The following is a 13,667-nucleotide window of genomic DNA, read 5'->3' as shown; positions in this document are numbered from 1 at the left end:
GGGCGGTGAACGTGCAGCTGTGCGGCTCCTTTGTGTGAGCGGCTGCGTGCCCGGGCGCGAGGCGTGGCCTGGCGGTGCATTTCCGCGCTGCTCGGCGCCCGGCTGCTCGCGGGGAGTTGGAGCTTCGCGGGGTGCGGGTGGTCGTAGGGCTGCGTGCTGTTGGCGGCTCGGCTGTGCTCATGGACTAGCGGAGGCGGCGGAGGGAATCCGGAGCGTGCTGAGCGTCCCCTCGTTCTCCTTATAACTTGCTGAAACTTGGCGAGCGGTTGCCGCCCGGGTGAGTCCGAGTCCCGGCCGGGGCAGCGCCGTGTTCCGTGGCCGCCGCCCTTTCCCTGTTTTGCCTTAGAATTCCGGCATTTTGTGTCTCGAGAGCGCGGTTCCTCCGCCTCCGGGAGCGGGCAGCCATTTCCCCGGGCGTGCGCGGGGCGGGGGGTTCAGGAGCGCTGCCACTACTTCCCGTACCGCTGGGTTCCCTTGGGACGCACGGGGCTGTCGGTGCGGGCGGGCTGCTGTGAGCGGGGCCGGGCCTCGCAGGTGTCCGCGGGGCTGCGGTTGGGGCCGGGTCGGTGCTGAGCCGGGCGGCCTCAAGGTCACTGCTGCCGTGTTCCGGCCGCCCCGGTGCGAGAGAACCGGTGTAGGGCAGTTACCTGCCGTTCGAGGGAGAGGCTCCGAGCCGGGCTGGTTGAGCGCTATATAGAAAGCAAAACCCATGCTGTGCTGCCTGCTTGACTTCCGTACTGATCTTTCTTCTCTGTATATGCTACAACTGTGTGCTTTCGGAGTATCTGCCTGCAGCTGCTAAGCATATAGCCGAGTGCACCTCATGTATACTTCTTAGCTCCGTTTATAACCTTTCTGAGTCATCATTTGAGCAGTGTGAGCATGTACATTATTTTTGTTGGGTTTTCCTTCCATAGCAGGTGTTGGGGAGGGTGTTTTAAGATATTTGGATAGTGACAGGATAAGGGGAAGTGGTTTTAAACTGAGACGGGAGGTTTAGGTTAGGCATTAGGAGGAAGTTTTTCACTCAGAGGGTGGTGACGCACTGAACAGGTTGCCCAAGGAGGCGGGGATCCCTGCAGGCATTCAGGGCCAGGCTGGATGTGGCTCTGGGCAGCCTGGTCTGCTGGTTGGCCCTACACACAGCAGGGGGTTGGAACTGGATGAACATTGTGGTCTTTTTCAATCCAGATAATTCTGTGATTTGGCACTATCAGATTTTTCCAGTGTTGTGTTTCGTTTTGGTTTCCACCTTTCCCCAAAGGTCATAACACTTGTGACCCCTTGGACAAAGCGCAAGCCCATGGGGGATGAGAAGATATGCCCCGTATCTTGCTGATAAGGGGCTCAGTGGGGTGATGATTTTCTTTCCTTTATCAGTGAGTGAAGCACGTGACTTTCTGAGCAACTTTATGCTAACAACGTATTTGTGAGACAGTAGATAAGTGAGGTAGGGATGATGATTGGAGATAGCAGCACTTATCTTCTTGGCAGAGGTTTTGTGTGGAAGGGAGGTCAAGCAGGATTTCTGGGATATGGATTGGTGTGAAGTAGAAATAAGCTATGGGGGGAAGCTATTTTGTAGCTTTTGTGTGTTTCTTAAACTATTTCAGGTCACCTGTGTTGAATGGGACTCTTTCTCCACTCGTCTTTGACACAGGAAGGCAGTGCTTGGGGATAAGGAGTTGAACATGTGAATATGAGCGTGGTGAAGTTGTTTATTTTTAGTAGATTTTTATGATCAAAATTACACTACCATGAAAACAGCAGATTTTAGAAGTAACATCCCAAGTTTGGAATTGCATTTGCTGAAAGACAATGTGCGTGTTGGTTACTTTTTGCTATTGCTTGAATTAGTCAGTGGCTTTACTCTTTGGTTGGCAAGGCCTTGCTAGAGGATGGGATCTAGAACTAAATCTAAGTCACTGAAAGCTGATATTCTTTGTCTAGTCTGTGTTCTGTATGATCTTTACTCAGTGTAAACTGGTGTAGTTGGGATCTTCTGTGTTCAAGTGTTGTCTCTACTCCCCTGGTAAAGTGAGGAGATGAAATCAGAAGGAGCCTCAATTCTTATCTTTGGGCATTAGTACAAGTCTTACTTGGCATTTAGTGCAGTGTGAAGTAATTTATCTTACAGTGCTTTCCTGTTTCAAACCTCTTTCCTTCCCTCCCTGTCCCCTTAGAAGAAAATATCTTGTGAGTGCTGTGTTAGGAGCGATGTAGCTGTCAGATAAGTTCTTGCATAACTGAAATATGTTACGCTTTGAGCTATCTTTTGCCAGATGTAGGCACGGTGTGTATGATGATCGTCAATTCTCTCTCTTTAGCTCTGAAATTCAGTCAGATGAGGGCACTTGTTTGGTGTATGGTCTGGTTTATGAAGTTCTGCTGTGTAGCTGCAAGTCATTTGTTAGCATTAAGTGGGTGTTGCACTGACAGACTTGTGAGAAGAGTAACAGTGTCAACTGGACAAGTTTCTCATTGTGTATTAGGTGTGGTTTGAGCAATGCTGAACATGAATAAATGGTGTTCTTGTTCTAATCTCACTGTTAGATTAGAAATTCCATTCCTGTGTGTGTGGGGGGGGAAGTGGAGTTCCCAGAGCTATTGTCAAAGCTGCTTTTAGAGATCCTCTCTTTAAGTGAGGAGAGGAGAGGTAGTGAGAGGAGAGGAGAATAGAGGTTGGGAGAGGAGAGGAGGGGAGGGGTGGGGTTTGAAAGAGAGGTCTTGAGAGGAGAGGCTGTAGTCCACAAAATGCATGAGGGAACCATGATTGTTGTGTCCCTCTGTGAAGGTTTTTTTGCTGAAATAAGGAAATAAACACCCAAACAAGTATTTAGTTTGGAGCAGGTATTGCAGAAAGTTGCTGTGGGAGCAGCAACTAAAAGAATCCAAAGCAGGCGTCTTCTTTGCCTAGTGTTAAAAGCCCTAAAGCTTAGGGCTCTGCTAGAGGTGTTGTTATTAGCTTGCTTGAGGGGACCTGTGCAGCTTTACAGTCCTTAGTTCTGAACAGCATCTTTCTCCTTGTCCCTCTGACTTGTACTCGTACTTCACTCGACTGGAGTGAAGCTGGTCAAGGTTTGTTATGTATGGATTTAAGTTTAATAATTGGGGTCTCATAAAATTACTTTAATGGAAATGGAGGGGAAAAAAACCTAAAACGTTCTGGCTTTGCACAGCTTCATTTTGAAACAGTATTAATTGTGATTGCAGGTCTTGTATTTTAATTCTTTTGCTTTCTAAGTGAGCTTCACTGGATGCCTGAGTAAAACTTCAGTATGGCCAGTGAGATGAAAAATCATTGTTAATTCTGGTTTGTGTGATACAGGTGAGAATGACAGCAGCAGATTTGACTTGTGGTAAGTAGTGATCCTCAGAAGCTGTCAGGATAAGAGATGCTGCCGTTAGCAGCTGAAAGCACTGGTTGGAATGGCCGTGCTTACAGGTCTGACCTGACTCTTGGAAATGAAGCCTGTCTTTGAGGAAACAGAGCTGTTGTTCTGCGTGGTTTTTCACACTTCTGTTCTTATATGGTGCAGAGAGCTTAGAGTGGTGGAAAATCTAATAGGCAGAGTATGTGAGGAAATGCATCCATACTCGGGCCTCTTTGCAGGATGTAGAAAATAGTTTGTTTTCCTGTGTGGTTCAAATGTTGCCTCAGCACCTGTTGGTGATGGGGCACCAGCACTTGCTTTTCCTTTAGTGTTTCCTGTCTCTTGTCCTTTTGGGGAGCAAGAGAACGGTAGTTTTTTTCTCTTTCCTTGTAGTGAGACTTAGATATGATGAGTGAATTTCCACTCAGAGTGTCTGCTTACATGTTTTTCTTCCTGAGAACTGTTTCTGCGTCATTGTCTTAAGTCTGTACAAAAGCTGTGAGAAAGCTTTAGGGCAGCCTTTGTCAAGGTGAAGGGTGTAGTACATACAAGTGTTAAGTGTTGTCCTGGTTTTGGCATGAGCTGTGCACTCTCAGTCAGGATCACTGAGCTGATGGTTGTCCCTCTGAAGACCTGTACTGAAGCTCACCAAGGGAGCTGGGTCTCTTCCTTTGGCCCTAATAAGTTCAGGCGTTTTCTGAGGATGCTGGTGAGCTTTTGGATCAATTTTGTGGGCTGTTCTTTTTCTTCCTTTCTTTCTTTTTTTTTTTTTTTCCTTAGTTTTTTCAGACAGCTTAGTAGTGTGTAAAACCTCACGTATCACTGTGGCTCTGAGTCCCTTTCCAGTAATCTCTTCACTGTTTTAAAGGCTTCTGTTGTGTTCCTTAAAGACCAAATGCTTGATATCTCTTTCTCTCTGGTAAGATGCAGCTGCAGGAAGCAGGCTGAGGTATGGTGTTCAGAGGCAGCTGGATGCTGTGTGAGTATTTCTGAAAGGCAGACTTTTGTTCTGCTTAGCAAGAGCTGTCTGCTCTTGCTTTGGGGTATAAAACCAGTGCTGCTGCATGAATGTTGACATCTGGGAACCTCTTGAGTAGAGGATAAATGGAGTAGCCTCAAGTAACTTCCTTCTGAAGAAAGGCATCAGAGATGTGAGCAACCAAAATGTGACATGAGAGCAAGCTTCTGGTGGTTGGGATATGGAGCTGATTCTCTTGATGCTCTTTTCCTCTCTGTCATTTGTTATTAAATGTTATTAGTGTTATATGAGAAGGACATGCAGTGATAGAAAACTGAATTTAATAAAGGATTAAAAAAAAGAGAGAGAGAGAATAGCTTTCTTTCCTGCCCATTAAGTTCATCTAATAAGTGCATGGCCAGCCTGGAGAGGAAGAAGGTTCACTTAAAAAGTGGGGTGATTGGAAACGAATGGGTAGGCAGTTAGCCAGAGGACATGCAGAAGACAGTGAGGGGGCTGCAAAATGTGTAGCAGCATGCTGAGATTATGTGGGCTGTTTTGACAGTGTGGTCATAGCAGTGGTCTGATTCTGCAGAGCAGGAGGGAGTTCAGCTGTAAGATTTGTTAATCTGGGACGAATGGGCAGGGAAGGTGTCTTTGAGCTCTGGTTTGTTTGCTTTTTCTTCCCCTTCTGGGCTGCGCTGCTTGTGTAGCCAGTGTAACACTGTCAGTGTGTTACAATGGCAGTTTCCTGTGTTACGAAGTTTTTTCTATCCCCACAGTTATTTTTCTCCTCTGTTTAAAGGTGCAGATGGGACTGTTTTTGTCCCACCTTGGTGCCTGTGGGTTCTCCTGGTGCCTCTGCTGGTTGCTGTCACAGAGCCCAACATGTTTGCATACAGCATTGCTGCCTGGTCCACACTGCTGTGATTGGCTGCACTGTGTTGTTGTTGGTGTGCCCTGTGTGAGGTGGACAGCTCGTTTTTCCTCTTTCCCCTGGGGAGGATGTGAGTGTTCCAGCAAAACAATTGAAGGTTTTTCATGACCCTGTCTGATAGCTGGAACTGGAGGAAGGACTGGAGTGTTTTGAAGCCGAGAGCAGCTGGTTTCTTTCTCCTCACCTTGTGGTAGTGTGGGCAGGGTGCTGCACAAACCTACCTGCTGCATCTCCTGAAGCCTTCACCGTTTTCTACCTCTTTGAGCCCAGACAGGTAGTCTCCCATAGAGCTGCTAGTGGGTGGGTGTGGGAGGTGTTCCATGAGTGCTCTTTTGTCCCTTCTCTAATGTTATCCAGTGTTGTGTGTTGGAGGTTTGCGTGCTGCTCCTTTTTCTGCAAGTCGAACAAGTGCCTTTTTTTTATTTCTAGGAAGTCAGTTGGTAGGAAGCGTGGTTGTCATACCATGTCTGAGCTGTCTATGCAGCCACAAAGAGCTATTTTCTCCTGTGGCCTGTGGGCTCAAGGTTCGCTTTACCCGCACGTAGAGCGAGGTGCTCCTGGGTGTTGGTCAGGGCTGCAATGGGGGACAGGCTTTGCATGAGGACTCCAAACACAATACAGGTTCTAAAGTATTTTTTTTAACCACCCCCATAAGTTGATTTTTGTGGTGTGTGGGGAGGGATGGTTTAGGAATGACACAAGTCCTGGTACTTAAGGGAGGTGAGGGGGTGTGAAGGGCAGGATTGAATCTCTTATGGATGCTGCTCTGTGTCATGTCTGTGATGTGGACACAGCATTGTTAAAGCAGAACAAATGGTGACCATAATTAGTTTTGCAGGTAAGTAACTTTGCTGTTCAACACACTTGTTACTTTTAATGGGGATACTTTTATCTTGTTTAAATTGATTGAGACATTCAGCATAAAGCCTAAAAAAGGTCATGCAAGTACAGACAGACTACATGTTGTACCCAAAGCGAGGGACGCTTAAGCAAAAAAAGGCAATAGAACAGCGACCAAACAAATTATACGTTAGTCATTCTTTCAGCGTGCATTACTGTAATCAACCTCCTGTTTGTCTCTGTGGAAAAAAATACATGGGGGAGGCCTTCTGTGGTGGAGTGATGGCTTTGGTGGACAGGGGAAGGGTGATGGATGTCATCTACCTGAACCTCTGCAAAACCTTTGACAGGGTCCCTCACCACGTCCTTCTTTCTAGATTGCCCAAACTGTAATTCCTGGATTCTTAAACACTTGTTTTGATGAGAATTCCAATACTTTCTATTGCAAGGCAAGTAAAAAAAATAAATCCAATTGCGTAATGACTTCAATCTGGGACTAGAAGTTTTGCCCTGCTGCTGTTCATGTTATATATAGCGAGTGGATGTGTGTCTGCTCTCAAGAGAGGCAGTAGGAAGTAGCTGAGGAGTTCTGGTCAGCTGCTTGTTCTAACAGGCTTTGCTCCCTGAAGTGAATCAGCTCCTGGTGAGCATGACTGACACACTTCTGTTGGACACTATCTGAGTTTTCTGTGAAGGAAAAAAGGCAAATATAGCTTGTGGTTTGTGTCTCTACTAAATAAGTTACTACGTGTAGGTAACCTTCTAATTAGGGGAAAATGTAATAGCTTCAATGAAAGCTTCTCATAGTCATGAAACATGATTCCAAGCATTTCCAAGGGATTAAGGAGACACTCATTGAACTGCACTAAGTGTGTAGTGTTGACTTTATTTTTCTTAGTGTAGTCAGTGTGATTTTTAACTTGCAGGGACAGGGGTTATTCTGTATTGCTTTAGAAGGCAGGATCAGTAAAGGCTTTATATCTTGTATTCTTCCTGTGTGCCATTCTTTAATACTAATACAGAGCCAAACAGCTTCCCTTTTCTACTGTTCTACTGGAGAATAATGCAGTGGTTGCAAATGCTGGTATTACAACCTACCTCTTGGTGTCTCAGATAAAAGCAGAACCCAGAAAAGGAAAAATCCCAGGTCAAGGAAGGGTGTCCAGTTAGAAATAGGCAGATGAGTACTCTTTGTCAAGACAAACAGTATGACTCTATGCTCGTGTTGTGAGTAAACTGTATCAGTTCTCAAAGATTGCAGATCCTATCTTTTCCAACTGTAAAAGCACGCTGCTAAATCAGGCGCATTGTGGAATGCTTTGTAAAGACAAGATAGAACAGAAAAAAAATGGTTGTCATCTCAACGAAATCTTTTGTGGTGATAAGTTAGAACTCAAATGGACTGTTAGGAAAGCTTGTGACATAGTTGCAAATCTGATTGCAGAAAAAAAGAAAAGAAAATCAAAACCATTTCCTGATGGTGAGTTTATTAAGCAGCATTTGGAAAGCGTGGTAGATGCAATGTACCCTGGTTTAAAAATGAAGAACGAATATGCAGAAAACCATTCCCCCGCCTCCCCGTGTATTGCAAATGTTGTGCTTTGACAATAGCTGAAAGTGCTGGCACTACAGATAAGGCTCAACTTGCCATTTTCATTGGAGATCTTGATAATAAATGTAATGTCACTGAATAAATGGCTGCTTGGTGCCACTGAAAGGCACAGCTAAATCTCTTGATTCATAAGAAGCTGTGAAAATGATAATCAAGTCATTTTCTTTATCCCTTGTCAACATATTTGGTGTAGCTGCTGAAGACAACCCAGCAAACCAGCTCAAGTTACGGAAAATAATCTCATGTACTTTGATGTGTTGACTGAACTCAGACCTGTAAACAGTAAAATCTGTGCTTCATTGCTTTCCATTTTGGTAAAGGAATTTGAGAACAAGTTTCTAGATTTCTAGAGAAGTCACCCTCTTTTTTTTATATACTCACGCCACCATTTTCATTTGACTTAATTACTTTACATACGCATTTTCAAATGGGATGTATGGAGTTGTAATCAGACATTCAACTGAAAGAAAAACTTGGTCGTGTTTCTTTATTAGTCTTTTGTAAGATCTGTCTTCCTGTGATCAGGGTCAGCCATCAGCCCATCACCACCACGTCCCTGAGTGCCACATCTGCATCTTCCTTGGAAGCTTCCAGGGACAGTGAATGGCGCTTCCGTGGGCTGCCTGGTGAATGCATTTTTTTTCCATGGAAGTTACACTAGATGCACAGAATACAGTAGTACTATGTGAGAGACCAAATTCTCAGCTACAAAACAATGTTTTTTAGTGTAGTTTCTGCCATCAGTTATGGGTTTTCACCAGCACTGAACAAAAGCCTATGTGCCATGCCTATAGAAATCTGCGCCACTGCTGGTGCCCTGCTGTTGCCACTGCTGTAATGCACTGCTCACTGTGCTGATGTCCACTGTTTTGGTCTCCATAGTTGTTCAGCAAGTGTTGGGGTCATTTTTTTCCTGTGTTGAGGAATTCATTTCCACACCTTTCCTTCCTGTGCATTTCCATGTCAAGCACCCTTTTGGCAGGCTGCTCCTCCGCTGCCATCTACCACACAGCAACAAAATGTAATGGAATACAGGTGTTAAGTACTGTTTAAAGAGGAAGAGTAGAAAGTGACAGTACCCTCCCTTACTCTGCTTTCACCTCTCTTTTAATGCTGGCCATGATGCAGTTGGCCTACCTAGCTGCAAGCTTGTGCTGATGGCTCATGTCCAGTTTTTCATCCGTCAGGACCCCTGAGTATTTCCCCTCAGGGCTGCTCTCAGTGAGTTCTCCTTTCAGTCTTTCAGCATCTCTGGGGTTGCCTTGACCAAACTATAACGACTTGCACTTGGCTTTGTTGAACTTCACAAAGTTCTCTTAGACCTAGACCTGCTTCTTGAGCCTATCTAGGGCCCTTTGGGTGGCGTCTCTTCCTTCTGTGATGTCAGCTGCACCTCTGAGCTTACTGTCATCTGCAAACATACTGAGAGCACACTCAGTTGTACTGTGTCATTAAGATGTTAAAGAGCACAGGTCCCAAGGTGGAACTCATTGGGAATATCATTTGTGACCAGCCTCGGTTTGGAGATAAGGCTGTGGTGCATGGCCACATGGAAGGCTTTGCACAAGTCCAGGTAGAAGACATGACAGTGCCACCAGTGTGAGCTGGCAAATTGTTTCTGATCTAAGGATCGTCTTGTAGAGTTTGTGTTGGAGCAAATTGTGTTACTAACATTCTTCAAACAGTTTGAGGGCTTGGAATCTTCAGCACAGTACAGATATAAAAGCCTTCAGGGTAATGCTTTAAGAAATCTGTCTGGTTTTAGTCATGTTTCCCATTAATTTCAGAAGGTTGTTACCAGCCATTATTTCTCTAGCATGATAGAGGTAACATATTCACAGTGTCCATCGTGCATCTGGAATCTTTCAGATTTAAACAATGAAAGCAACCATTTCGTTGAGCAATCTTCACATTTCCCCTAACAATGAGCAAACATGATTCTGCTCTTCTGGATTGCAGTTGAAGTGAAATTACTGTACCCTTATTTCATTAAGACAAACTTCTGCTTCTTTAGGGACCTCTGTAAGAGTTCCTGGGATAGAATGTTACAGAAATGAAGATGACACATTCTTGTAGAGCATTCTGAATCATAACAAGTGTTACTGTCTCTGATTTTGGGAACAGATAAGTTGTAAGAGCTTGAAGTCCTGTCCGTTCTTTTCCTTGTCCTCCGGGCTCAGTCTTTGTATGTGAAGAGTTGATGCCCTACTGAATGTTCTACTGAACATTGTGACTGTGGTCAGCTTATCTCTGGGATGAGGGAAGAGCGGCCTACATGTGCCTTTTAGTGCTATCTGAAACGAGAACTACTAAGAAAATCTGGGCTGGAGCTAAGAAGGTCCAGGTCGGGGCTATGTCCATCTTTCAGTTTGACACACAAAACTAATTAATAGAGAATCCCAAACTCTATTGATGGAACTCCTCCGAAAGAAAAATGCTTTTTTTAATTTCCAATGACAGTATTTCAAATCAGTCAACTGATGCCTTCAGTATGGAGTTGGCGTCGATAGCAGAATGGCATCGAGTAGGCAGATGCAAACAAAGGAGCAGGTCCCAGTGCATCTCTTATTGCATTGTTAAGTTCTCTTCAATCCTCTGTGCTCTATTCTTGTTTCTGTTCATTTGCTTCATCATCTTCATGTGGGCTTAATGCTTTGGTTTGATGATTGATGTGGGACAGCCACTGGCTTACGAAGTGAATTTTTTTGTCTTAGTTTTGTCCCCTGTCCCCTTGCTTTGTCTGCTTCAGCATGTTAACATTGTGCCTACAATGCTGGTGTAGGCACACATCACAGTGGTACCGCGTTTCCTTGAACACCCTGGATAAGCTGGCACAGCTCTGGGCTCCCAGCCTTGTCCACTGCTGCCATTAGTGTGATCTGGCAAGATGAATCAGAAGACTTAACGCCGCACTCTTAGCGTATTTCACAGTATGTTGCAGGATTGATTTGAATGTTTGCTTAATGGTTCGATGTATGATTGTTCCCATATGCTGATGAACGGCTGTGGATTTTAGGAGAGGACAGGGCAAGGGACTTCACACAGTGGCAATGCTGGCATAAATTGCCAAGCATGAATATTGGCTTAGGTCTTCCCAGTGAAGCCAATGCTTCTTGATGTTCCAAAGTTTGTGGGCTTGGATTTAGAGATGTGTGTTCCAGTTGGTCCAGTTCTAGATTGACACTTTATCTTTGAGGATTTCCTTATGTATCCAGGTGAGATTAATAAATCACAGCTGTTTTGATAATAGTTAATCTGTAGAGTCAGTATCACTGCTGTTGTGTTTGAAACCTAAAAGTGAAATTGGTAGGTATAGAAATGTTTTTGAAATGGCAGCAGTCTCTTAAACAACACGTTTTCCTCATGAAAGCTCTAAACAATAAGTTATAAATTCTACCAAAGCAGCTGAGCTCTGTGTAACTTTGAGCAATTGGTTTTGTTGTGAGTGGGTGATGACTGTCAGCTGAGACAACATGACTTGCTTTGTAAGAAATACAGCAGAGAAAGGTACCAATGAGTGCTGCCTTTGTGCTACAATAAGCTTCTAAGTGTTTGGTAGTTGTGCAGCAGTCCTGTGGCTGATGTTGGCTGGGTCCTCCTGCCAGTTGTATGGGGAAGTGAGGAGAAATATATTTGGCGCAAGCTGTTGGTTCAGTTGATGACTTAAGCAGGCTAAGGTGCTTATCAGTAAGAACACTTCCGATGCTGTTGTTCCTTACTACTTTCTTTGAAGTTGAAATTTGAGCAATTGGTGAGCTTTTGAACTGATGTCAGAGAGGGCAACCCAACAAAAAGCAGTACTTCAGTCTCTGTATTTTGGTTCCTGAAATTGTTTGCTTTCCTTTCTACCTCAGACTGTGTTTTTGAGGTCTGTCTAGCAGACCCCAGTATTTACGAAATGGGTGTGAGGCACTTTGCTGGCTGAATGCCACCTGCAGCAGCAAAAGTAACATTTCTTAGTTGTACTATGTGCAGCTTAAGGTTGCAGCTTTCGTCCCTTGCAAGATTCTCATTTTCTTAGGGGAGTAAAGACAAGCAACAGTGGAGGCCTTGCCGTGCCTGTGACAGATGAACTTGTTTGTACTGGTAGTTGTTGTGCTGCATATTGAGAGGCTGCTGTTGTTTCCTAGAATCTTTTCCCTCCCTTCCCTGTGTCCACCAGACTTGCTGACTTAGAGAGTTGCGTGAACCTTGGTTGTTGAAATGTAAATTGCCACTTGGAGTTAGAGACTTAGCTGTATGCGCTGGAGATGAGTTCAAGCTGGGAAAATTAAACACTTGTTCCTTCTTTAGCTACAGGTTTAGAAAAGAATGCCAGTAAAGTGGTATTCAAACCAATTTTCTTCACTTCATCTTGCGAGTGTAAGATTGCTAAATGTGGTCTGTGAAACTGGGTGGGCTGAAAATGGCTGTGAAGCTGCAGCAGGGCATGAGGAAGCAGAACTGTCTACGTCTTGGGAACATGTCTTGCAAAACTCGGCTTACGTGAATGCCTGGATTACTTCTTAAGAAGTCGTGGCCAATCATGGCCCACGCTGCCATAAAGTAGGACTTCCATTGTTAAAACAGAAAGGCTGTGCATACTTGGTGTGGCATGGTGTTTGTACAGTTTTTAGTTTGTTATCAGTGAAGTGTGAGCATTAACATTAGTTTCAGGGTGAACCTCAGAAGGCAAAACTTGTTTTCAGTATCTGGTTAAAACTAAATGAGATGAAACTTTTGTACTGTGGAAATACCAAGCTCAGGTGTTAGTGATGCATATCCAGGCTCTGCCATGAGATATTTTGCTGGTTTTCTTTCTGTAAGAAGGTCCAGTAGCTCCTTTCATCTTGCTGCTGACTCTGTTGTTTCTCTGAAACCAGTGAAATAGTTCATAGTGTGCAGCCACTGTCTCTTCAGGAGCTACTGAAGGGGAAAATGTTTCTGTTTTGGCTTTACCTCAAATTTACTCCGTTTCTTGTGGCATTTTCTCAGTTTCTCCTAGCAGTGTTTAAGCAAGGTTTCTGGTTAATAGTGTTTGTCCAGTAGTCCTTTACGTATTGATATCAAAATGTAGTGCTAACAAAATGCCCTTCCTCTTCTGTGTTTGTGCCTCTAACTTCTTACTAATGGTAGCAAAACCAATAGCAGGCTTTTGAAGGTGTGGCTGCTAATTGTCCTGAAGAATGTGTGGAGTCTCTGAGTGTCATAGCATGTGGAACATAGGCATCTGTTTCCTTGCATCCTGCCCTGTTGATAAGATGTGAGGGCTGGCTGATACTGTGAATGCAGCATTGATTTAGGGAAGAAGTAGGAACTGGGATTAGTGGCATCAGTTTTATCTTAAGGAAGCACCCTTCCTTAGATACTGGTACAGAAGCTCTGTAGCTTTCTCAAGACAGAACTGATGTCATAAAAGCAGGATTCAAGTCTGTGAATGTCTCACACCTGAACTGTAGCACATGCTGGCTGTGTGTGCTCTCACTTGTCTCTGGTGTGGATGTTGGCTGGCTAAAGGCCTGACGAACCAGCGCTGTGGCACCTGTGCTCAGTGCAGCTACTTCTGGTAGTGGTGCACATCATCTATGTTGTTTTTTTGTTTTTGACCCATGGCATTTAGCACAAAAATTGAATGTCACCAAGTTCTGAGAACCCCCCCCCCCCGTTTTTTTTTTTTTTTTTAAGTTTAATCCATATTAGCTTGGAAAAAACAGAAATTTTAAGTCTTTCAGTCATATTTGGTGCACCAAGTCATATGGCCTTCCAGTATTTTTTGTTGAGGAAGCGTATGTGTCTGGACTATGAAGGGGGAGATCCAAGCTGGCATTGGGAGGCCTCTAGAATGAAAACTGAAACCTACTTGAGATCTCTGTCTGAAGTCTTTTGGGCTGAAAATGTCTGTCTGTAGATCTGTCCTTTCTCTTTCAGTGGAGTTTTTATACATTCAACTACAGGTGGCCGTCTGAA

General features: G+C 44.4%; 1 protein-coding gene across 3 annotated transcripts in view; it reads left to right on the top strand.

Annotated features, from left to right (window-relative positions):
• Positions 1-13,667, top strand: part of TSPAN14 (tetraspanin 14) — a 38,002-nt gene that overhangs the window by 168 nt on the left and 24,167 nt on the right. Inside the window, exon 1 of one of the 3 annotated variants that reach the window (XM_015866079.3) lies at positions 64-277. The exons of 1 other annotated variant lie outside the window; for it this stretch is intronic. The gene's annotated coding sequence lies outside the window, so the exon portion shown is untranslated. Of the gene's footprint in view, positions 1-63; positions 278-406; positions 877-13,667 lie in introns of those variants that run through there. One more of the 3 variants, XM_015866080.3, reaches the window with a different exon arrangement.

The sequence above is a fragment of the Coturnix japonica genome, chromosome 8, assembly GCF_054131305.1.
Source record: "Coturnix japonica strain WE chromosome 8, WE-NBRP24, whole genome shotgun sequence".
NCBI classification, from domain to species: Eukaryota; Metazoa; Chordata; class Aves; order Galliformes; family Phasianidae; genus Coturnix; species Coturnix japonica.
The sequence above is the reverse complement of the archived record's forward strand: the minus strand, read 5'-3'. Positions and strand labels throughout refer to the sequence as shown.